This window comes from Oratosquilla oratoria, chromosome 29, assembly GCF_046742065.1.
Source record: "Oratosquilla oratoria isolate Oo_2021 chromosome 29, ASM4674206v1, whole genome shotgun sequence".
NCBI classification, from domain to species: Eukaryota; Metazoa; Arthropoda; class Malacostraca; order Stomatopoda; family Squillidae; genus Oratosquilla; species Oratosquilla oratoria.
In genome coordinates this window covers 27,741,962-27,750,416 of record NC_134805.1, presented here as the reverse complement: position 1 = coordinate 27,750,416, position 8,455 = coordinate 27,741,962, and the positions used below count along the sequence as shown (strand labels likewise).

The window sequence follows — 8,455 nt, the reverse complement described above, 5'->3', positions numbered from 1 at the left end:
GAATGGAAGAGGGGAAGAAGAAAAGGAAAAAAGGAAAATGAGGAAGAAGAAAATGATGAAAAAATTAAGAGAAAAGACAGATAGAAAATTAAAGTTAAAGAACGGAGATGAAACAAAAATTGAGAGAGAGAGAGAGAGAGAGAGAGAGAGAGAGAGAGAGAGAGAGAGAGAGAGAGAGAGAGAGAGAGAGAGAGAGAGAGATGCTCAAACTTACCTGCTTATCACGAGATAAGGACCGGTCCTTTCGACGTCTCCAACACAAGAATAGTAACACCACCTCATGACGTCACTGTCCAAAAGATGACGTCACTGTCCCATTGATGACGTCACAGGTATGACGTCACTGTCCCATGAATGACGTCACTCAATTATGACGTCAGCGTGGGGGGGAATTGTGTGTGTGTGTGTATGTGCGTGTGGATGTGATCCGAGAGGGGGGAGGGAAGGGGTGATTGGGTAATCACTTCCGGCCTCTCGTTTGATTGGTCGAGTCCCAATCACTTGTACCTAATCCCATTCGTGTATAACCACCGAACACTGATCACAGAATCATGTAATTTTTTTTTCTTTCTTTCTAGATTTCTAGATTGTTGTTTCTGGTACCGTTTTATACGTTCTAGTTACACTCTCTAGTATTTTTTTCTTCTTCACTTGGCCGATTCTAGATTCACAGATCACTGCTAATTAGGTTTGGCACTGCATTCTGCACGGTCATACAAGATTGGCACTGCAGTCCTGTGTCCGTGGTATTAGATTTTTGAGCACTGCAGTAAATGTATTTAAAACAATGAGAAATGACAAAATGTATCTGCAGCAAAATACATTCGATACAACTTGGCACTGCAAAATAATGTATTTTGGCACTGCGGGAGGTCACTTTGGGCAAAACGAAATACATCAACAATACACTAACCCTTAATCGCACTACATTAGGTTGTATCAGCACTACAATATGTATCTCACTCTTGGCTACTGTATTCTGAACTCATCGATTTACACTGTTGCTGAAATCATCACACTTCAGTGCTTCAGCACAATCAAGACCCATCGAGCACTGCTGCCGAGTGCTGAAGAGCACTGTAGTGCTGGATGCAGTGATCCACTCGCTACAGGAAAACGTATCAGCACTGTAGCCAAATAATACAGTAGTCCATGTACATGCACTGCAATCGAACCAAAAGCACTGAACTCGAGTACAGAAGCACTGTTGCCTGGTATTCGTGATAAAATATTCTTTGCTTTGTATTCTAGTTTCTAATATTCCACCCGTTACCATCATCACATCGTGACGTCATCGTATCGTGACGTCATCTCGTTGCGACATCACACCACGTCACCCCCATGACGTCACCACACATCATAATAACGTTACAACATCGTGACGTCATCGTATAATGACGTCATTATTGTGACGTCATTGTATAATGTTATTGTGATGTATAATGACGTCATTGTTGTGACGTCATCGCCTGAAACTGAACCTCACGAGCATCAGGGGACTTTGCAACCTGCACGCGTTGGCTGCAACCTATAGGTTGCGAGAGGAAACGAATTGCAACGGGAAAGTTGTGGGCTCAGGTCAGGGTTAAGTTGGGTCACGGAGCGAGTGTCACCTTTGTGACCTTTCTAGATGAACCTAGATCACGTGACTCCTTTCCTAGATCACAATATTCCGCAAACAATGCTAATCTAGAAAAAAAAATTCTAGTACATGATGGCCTATACCGACTCTAACAATCAATTTAGTTAACTTAAAAAAATAAATCTAGTTAACCTCGAAACGAGGTTAACTAATCTAAAACTAGTATCCCAGAACTAGTTACTAGTTTTAACTCATCCCCGTGGCTCTGCGCTTAACTATTGCGTGCAACTAGCTCGCCGTTACCGTTACTAGCTAGTAACGCCATGATGTTCTTAAACTGTGCTGTAACGGTGTTAATCGGCTTTGTAACGATGCTAAACACTGTAACGGCGTTGAATGTTGCAACGTGTTAAAACGACTATGTAACGGCGATAAATGATGTAACGGCGTTAAAATTTGTAATTGTGTTAAACGAATATGTAACGGTGTTAAACGACTATGTAACGGCGTTAAACGACTATGTAACGGTGTTACTCGACTATGTAACTGTGCTAAATACTGTAACGGTGTTAAATGCTGTAACCGTATTAAACGACTATGTAACGTATTTAATTCACGCCGCAACGGCATCAAACTATATTGTAACGGCGCTAAACCATGTGACGTCACACAACGTCGCTGCCAACTACGTAACGGGCCACGTCACAGCTACAGTTCATTGAAACGAGACGACGATGATGACGATGACGACGACGATGATGACGATGACGATGACGATGACGATGATGTGATTATATATATATATATATTTCTAACGATGTGCCAGTCAACAGCTGGTTAGCCTTAGCGATTCGCAAAACGAGAAGAGAGAGATGGAGCGAGAGAGAGAGAGAGAGAGAAAGAGAGAGAGAGAAAGAGAGAGCGCACCAGCGTGTGTGCGTTCGGCACGAGCGGCAGGCCCACACTAAGGATGCACGAGCCCAACGAGGAGGGGGCGGATGGGAGGGGGAGGGGGACTCTGGGGAGAGGACAGGAGAGGAGAGGAGGGGGATGGGAAGGAATGAAGTGGGGTGGAGTGGAGAGGTGGAGAGGATGAAGAGAGGACAAGAGAGCAAACGAGAGACAAGAGGATAAGAGAGCAAGGGAGAAACAAGAGAATAAGAGACCAAACAGGAGAATGGGACAAGAGAAAACGAGATGAGGACAAGAGAGAAAACGAGATGAGGATAAGAGACGAAACGAAAAAAAGAGAGGACAAAAGAGCAAATGAGGGAAAAGAGGACAAGAGAGCAAACGAGAAAGGAGAGAAAAAACCACAAAAGTCCCACCAAAAAAAAATTGGAGGTCGGATTTTATTTTATTTTTTTATTTATTCATTTATTATTTTTTATCTTTTATCTTTTATTTTATTTATCTATTTATATATTTTTTTTTTATTTATTTTCTATTTTGTTTATTTATTTTTTAAATTAAATAACAAGCAGAAACGCTAAGATGTGGCGTCAGTGGCAATCATACCAACAAGCATCAGGTTCTTCACGACCGCTGCAACCATGTTAATACAGCAAATAAATTGACAAGTCAATAACTTAATAAAAAAAATAAATGAACAACAAAACAATAAAAAATGATAAACAAAATTAATAATAAATAGATCCAAACGAAAAAAACAACTATAAATAATCAAGATATAGGATGACTTAGAGTTTTTAAATATATATCTACGTGTATATATTATATATATATATATATATATATATATATATATATATATATATTCTTGCTTTGTTATAAGCAGTCGCTCATGCAAGGGTTCGAGTCCCCGCGACGGAGCTTATTAAATTTATTAATCCATTTTCATGACATACAATATATATGCATTATATATATATATATATATATATATATATATATATATATATATAAATATATACTATAATAAAGTAGTAGCCTCTGTCTGTTTGATCACGAACTCCTAGGGCTTTGCAGATAGACCCCCATAACCATATATATTCTGATACCCTATCCCTCCAGGTACTTGGATAACTATATTTCATTAAAGAAAATATTCTAGTTAGGGTTAAGGGTTAAAGTTAGGTGGGTTATGGTTAGGTGAAAGATTATTCAAGAACTACTCCTAGGCCTTTGCAGATAGACCCCTATAACCATATACATTCTGAAATCTTATAACCCAAGGTACTTGGAAAACTACCTTTCATTTGTCTGTTTGTCTGTTTGTTTATTTGTTTGTTTGTTCAGGAACTCCTCCTAGGGTTTTGCATATAGACCCCCATAACCATATATATTCTGATACCCTATCACTTCAGGTACTTGGATAACTATATTTCATTTTCAAAAATATATATATTTTGGTTAGGGTTAAGGGTTAAAATTAGGTGAGGTATGGTTAGGTTAGAGATTATTCACGAACTCAACTATAACCATATATATTCTGAAACCTTATAACCCAAGGTACTTGGATTACTATCTTTCATTTGTTTGTTTGTATGTTCACGAACTCCTCTTAGGGTTTTGCAGATAGACCCCATAACCATATATATTCTGATACCCTATCACTCCAGGTACTTGGATAACTATGTTTCGTTTAAAAAATATATTTTGGTTAGGATTAAGGGTTAAAGTTAGGTGGGGTATGATTAGGTTAGGGATGATTCACGAACTCGCAGGAACGAGCGGGTAATTTGCCATATATATATATATATATATATATATATTTATATATATATATATATATATATATATATATATATATATATATATATATATATATGTATGCATGAGAAATCACAAACTCGTGATTCTATATATGCGGAAAAACCACCAAGGAAAAAGATAAACTGATGACCAAGCGCTTTCGTCTGAATAGACGAAAGCGCTTGGTCATCGTGGAGGAGTGGGAGTTGAGGAATGGGGGTTAAGGGGTAGGACTGAGGGGAGGGGGTTGAGAGGAGGGGATTGAGGGGTGGTGGTTGAAGGGTGGGGTTGAGGGGTAGGGTTGAGGGATAGAGTTGAGGGGTAGGGGTTGAGGGGTAGGGGTTGAGGGGTAGGGGTTGAGGGGTAGGGGTTGAGGTGTGGGGGTTGAGGGTGAGGGTGGAGGGGTGAGGGTGGAGGGGTGGGGTTTGAGGGGTTGAGGGTGAGGGTGGAGGAGTGGGGTTTGAGGGGTTGAGGGTGAGGGTGGAGGGGTGGCGGTAGAAGGGTGGGGGTTGAGGGGTAGGGGTAGGGGTTGAGGGTGGGGGTTGAGGGGTGAGGGTGGGGGTTGAGGGGTGAGGTTGGAGAGGTGGCGGTTGAGGGGTAGGGGTTGAGGGTTAGGGGTTGAGAGTTAGGGGTTGAGGGTTAGGGGTTGAGGGGTAAGGGTTGAGGGGTAGGGGTGGAGGGGTGGCGGTTGAGGGGTAGGGGTTGAGGGGTAGGGGTGGAGGGGTGGCGGTTGAGGGGTGGGGTATAAAAGGTGGGGCTGAGGGGAGGGGTTGAAGGGTGGGAGTTGAGGGGTGGGGGTTGAGGGGTGGGTATTTAGGGGTAGGGGTTGAGGGGTGAGGCTGGGTGGAGGGGGTTGAGGGGTGTGGTTTGAGGGGTGTGGTTTGAGGGGTGTGGTTTGAGGGGTGGGGGTTGAGGGGTGGGAGGTGAGGGGTGGGGCTAAGGGGAGGGGACTGAGGGGTGGGGCTGAGGTTTGGGGGCTGAGGTGAGGGGGCTGAGGTTTGGGGGCTGAGGGGTGCGAGTTGAGGGGTGCGAGTTGAGGGGTGGGGGTTAAGGGGAGGGGGTTGAGGGGTGGGAGTTGAGGGGTGGGGGTTGAGGGGTGGGGGTTAAGGGGTGGGAGTTGAGGGGAGGGGGTTGAACGGTGGGGGTTAAGGGGTGGGGGTTAAGGGGTGGGGCTGAGGGGAGGAGGTTGACAGGTGGGGGTTAAGGGATGGTAGTGGGGGTTGAGTTGGGGTGGGGGTTCAGGGGTAAGAAGGGTAAGTTGAGGAGAGGGGTATGGGGAGGAGAGGGGTAAGGGGGAGAGGTGTAAGGGGGAAGAGGGGTAAGGGGAGGAGAGGGATAAGGGGAGGAGAGGGGTAATAAAGGGAAAGGGGTAACGGGGAAGATGGATAAGGTGGGGGAGGAGTAAGGCGGGAAGAGAGGTAAGGCGGGGAGAGAGGTAAGGCGGGGAGAGAGGTAAGGCGGGGGAAGGGGTAAGGCGGGGAGAGGGGTAAGGCGGGGAGAGGGGTAAGGCGGGGAGAGAGGTAAGGCGGGGAGAGAGGTAAGGCGGTGAGAGGGATAAGGTGGGGATAGGGATAACGGGAGGAGAGGGATAAGGTGGGGATAGGGATAACGGGAGGAGAGGGGTAAGGGGAGGAGAGGGTAAGGGGAGGAGAGGGTAAGGGGAGGAGAGGGTAAGGGGAGGAGAGGGTAAGGGGAGGAGAGGGTAAGGGGAGGAGAGGGTAAGGGGAGGAGAGGGTAAGGGGAGGAGAGGGGTAAGGGGAGGAGAGGGTAAGGGGAGGAGAGGGTAAGGGGAGGAGAGGGTAAGGGGAGGAGAGGGATAATAAGGGGAAAGGGGTAACGAGGAAGATGGGTAAGGCGGGGAGAGGGGTAAGGCGGGGAGAGGGGTAAGGCGGGGAGAGGGGTAAGGCGGGGAGAGGGGTAAGGCGAGGAGAGGGGTAAGGCGAGGAGAGGGGTAAGGCGGGGAGAGAGGTAAGGCGGGGAGAGGGGTAAGGTGAGGAGAAAGGTAAGGCGGGGAGAAGGGTAAGGGGTTTGAGGAGTTGGGGGTTAAGATGGTGTAAAAGGGGGTATGGGGGTGAGGGGGTATGGGGTGAAAGAGAGTATGGGGGTTGAAGGGGAAGAATGTGGCTGGAAGGAGGGCTGGAAGGGACTGGAAGGAGGGCTGGGAGGAGGGCTGGGAGGAGGGCTGGGAGGAGGGCTGGGAGGAGGGCTGCAAGGGGCTGGGAGGAGGGCTGGGAGGAGGGCTGGGAGGAGGGCTGCAAGGGGCTGGGAGGAGGGCTGGGAGGAGGGCTGGAAGGAGCTGGAAGGAGCTGGAAGGAGGGCTGGAAGGAGGGTTGGAAGGGACTGGAATGAGCTGGAAGGAGGGCTGGAAGGAGGGTTGGAAAGAGGGCTGGAAGGAGGGCTGGAAGGAGGGTTGGAAAGAGGGCTGGAAGGAGGGTTGGAAGGAGGGCTGGAAGGAGGGCTGGAAGGAGGGCTGGAAGGAGCTGGAAGAAGACGAAGACAAGCGTCGAGGCGAAGACGAAATGAAAGGTAAACAGACTGAACGATTATTAATGGAAGAAGAACAAAACTTACAAGCCGAGTGATGAAACAGGCAAGGAAAAGCGAAAAGGAGAGAGACAAGGGGAAGAAGAAGGAGGAGGAGGAGGAGAAGGAAGAGGAAGAAGAGGAGGAAAATGAGGAGGAGGGGAGGAGGAGGAGGAGAATTAGAGGAGTAAGAGCAGGAGGAAGAGGAAAAGGAGGAGGAGGAAGAGGAGGAAAAGGAGGAGGAAGAGGAGGAGGGAGGAGGAGAAGAAGAAAAGATAAGTGGAAGGGAAATGGGAAGAAAAATTAAAAATAAAATTACTGAATAGACAGATACACAGAATAAGCAAACATGTAGATGAGAGACAAGGGGAGGAGAAGTGCAAGACAACATAGGAAGAGGATAAGGGGTGGAGGGAGGGAGGGAGGGAGGGAGGGAGGAAGGGAGGGAAGGAGGGAGGGAAGGAAGGAGGGAGGGAGGGAGGGAAGGAGGGAGGGAGGGAGGGAAGGAGGGAGGGGGAGGGAAGGAGGGAGGAAGGGGGAAGGGAGGGAGTGAGGGAGGAAGGGAGGAAGGTAAGAAGGGAAGGAGGGAGGGAGGGAGGGAGGGAGGGAGGGAGGGAAGGAGGGAGGGAGGGAGGAAGGGAAGGTGGAAGAAAGGAAAGTAGAGAGGGAGGGAGGGAGGAAGGGAGGGAGGGAGGGAGGGAGGAAGGGAGGGAGGGAGGAAGGAAGGAGGGGAGGAAAGGAAGGGAGGGAGGTAGGGAGGAAGGGAGGAAGGGAGGGAGGAAGGGGGAAACTAGTCTATACAAGGGGGAGGAAGATTACAATGGAAGAAAGTACAAGGGGAGGAATTAGACAGGAGAAGGAGTACAAGGCGAGAGTACAAGGGAGGGCAAGGCAGAAAGAGGACCTCAGAAAAAGAAGACAAGGCAGAAGACAAGACTGGACAAGAAAAGACAAGAAAGCACAAAGTAGGACAAGGGAGAACAAGGCAGGACAAGGGACAGGGAGGACAAGGAGGAAAGAGGCCAAGGGGAAAATAGGAAAAGGGAGAAAGAGGACAATGAAGAGGACAATGAGGAGGACAAGGGAGAGTACAAGGGAGAAAGAGGACAAGGAAGAGTACAAGGGAGAAAGAGGACAAGGAAAGAAGAGGACAATGGAGGACAATGTAGAAAGAGAACAAGGTAGGGCACAGGGGTAAGGAAAGGTAGAAGTGTATGGGAGGGTAGAAGGGTACTGGAGGGTAGAGGGGTATGGGAGGGTAGAGGGGTAAGGGAGGGTAGAGGGGTAAGGAAGGGTAGAGGGGTTTGGGAGGGTAGAGGGGTAAGGGAGGGTAGAGGGGTTTGGGAGGGTAGAGGGGTTTGGGAGGGTAGAGGGGTATGGGAGGGTAGAGGGGTATGGGAGGGTAGAGGGGTATGGGAGGGTAGAGGTTTAAGGGAGGGTAGATAAGTAAAGGAGGAGAGGTTTAAGGGAGGATAGAGGTTTAAGGGAGGATAGAGGGGTAAGGGAGGACAGAGGTATAAGGAACAGTAAGGGGGTAAGTGAAGGACATGGGAGAAAGAGGACAAGGGAGAAAGAGGACAAGGGAGAAAGAGGACAAGGGAGAAAGAGAAGGAAGAGGCCAAGGAAAAAGAAAAG

The 8,455-nt window shown here is 47.9% G+C and overlaps 1 protein-coding gene across 3 annotated transcripts in view; it reads right to left on the bottom strand.

Annotated features, from left to right (window-relative positions):
* LOC143040695 (uncharacterized) overlaps window positions 1–2,545 on the bottom strand; it is a 1,057,191-nt gene extending 1,054,646 nt beyond the window's left edge. For all 3 annotated transcript variants that reach the window (XM_076212015.1, XM_076212011.1, XM_076212014.1), the window contains exons 1-2: window positions 2,510–2,545; window positions 215–764 (exon numbers count right to left, since the gene is read on the bottom strand). The gene's annotated coding sequence lies outside the window, so the exon portion shown is untranslated. The remainder of the gene's footprint in view (window positions 1–214; window positions 765–2,509) is intronic.
* Between the last annotated feature and the right edge of the window lie 5,910 nt (window positions 2,546–8,455).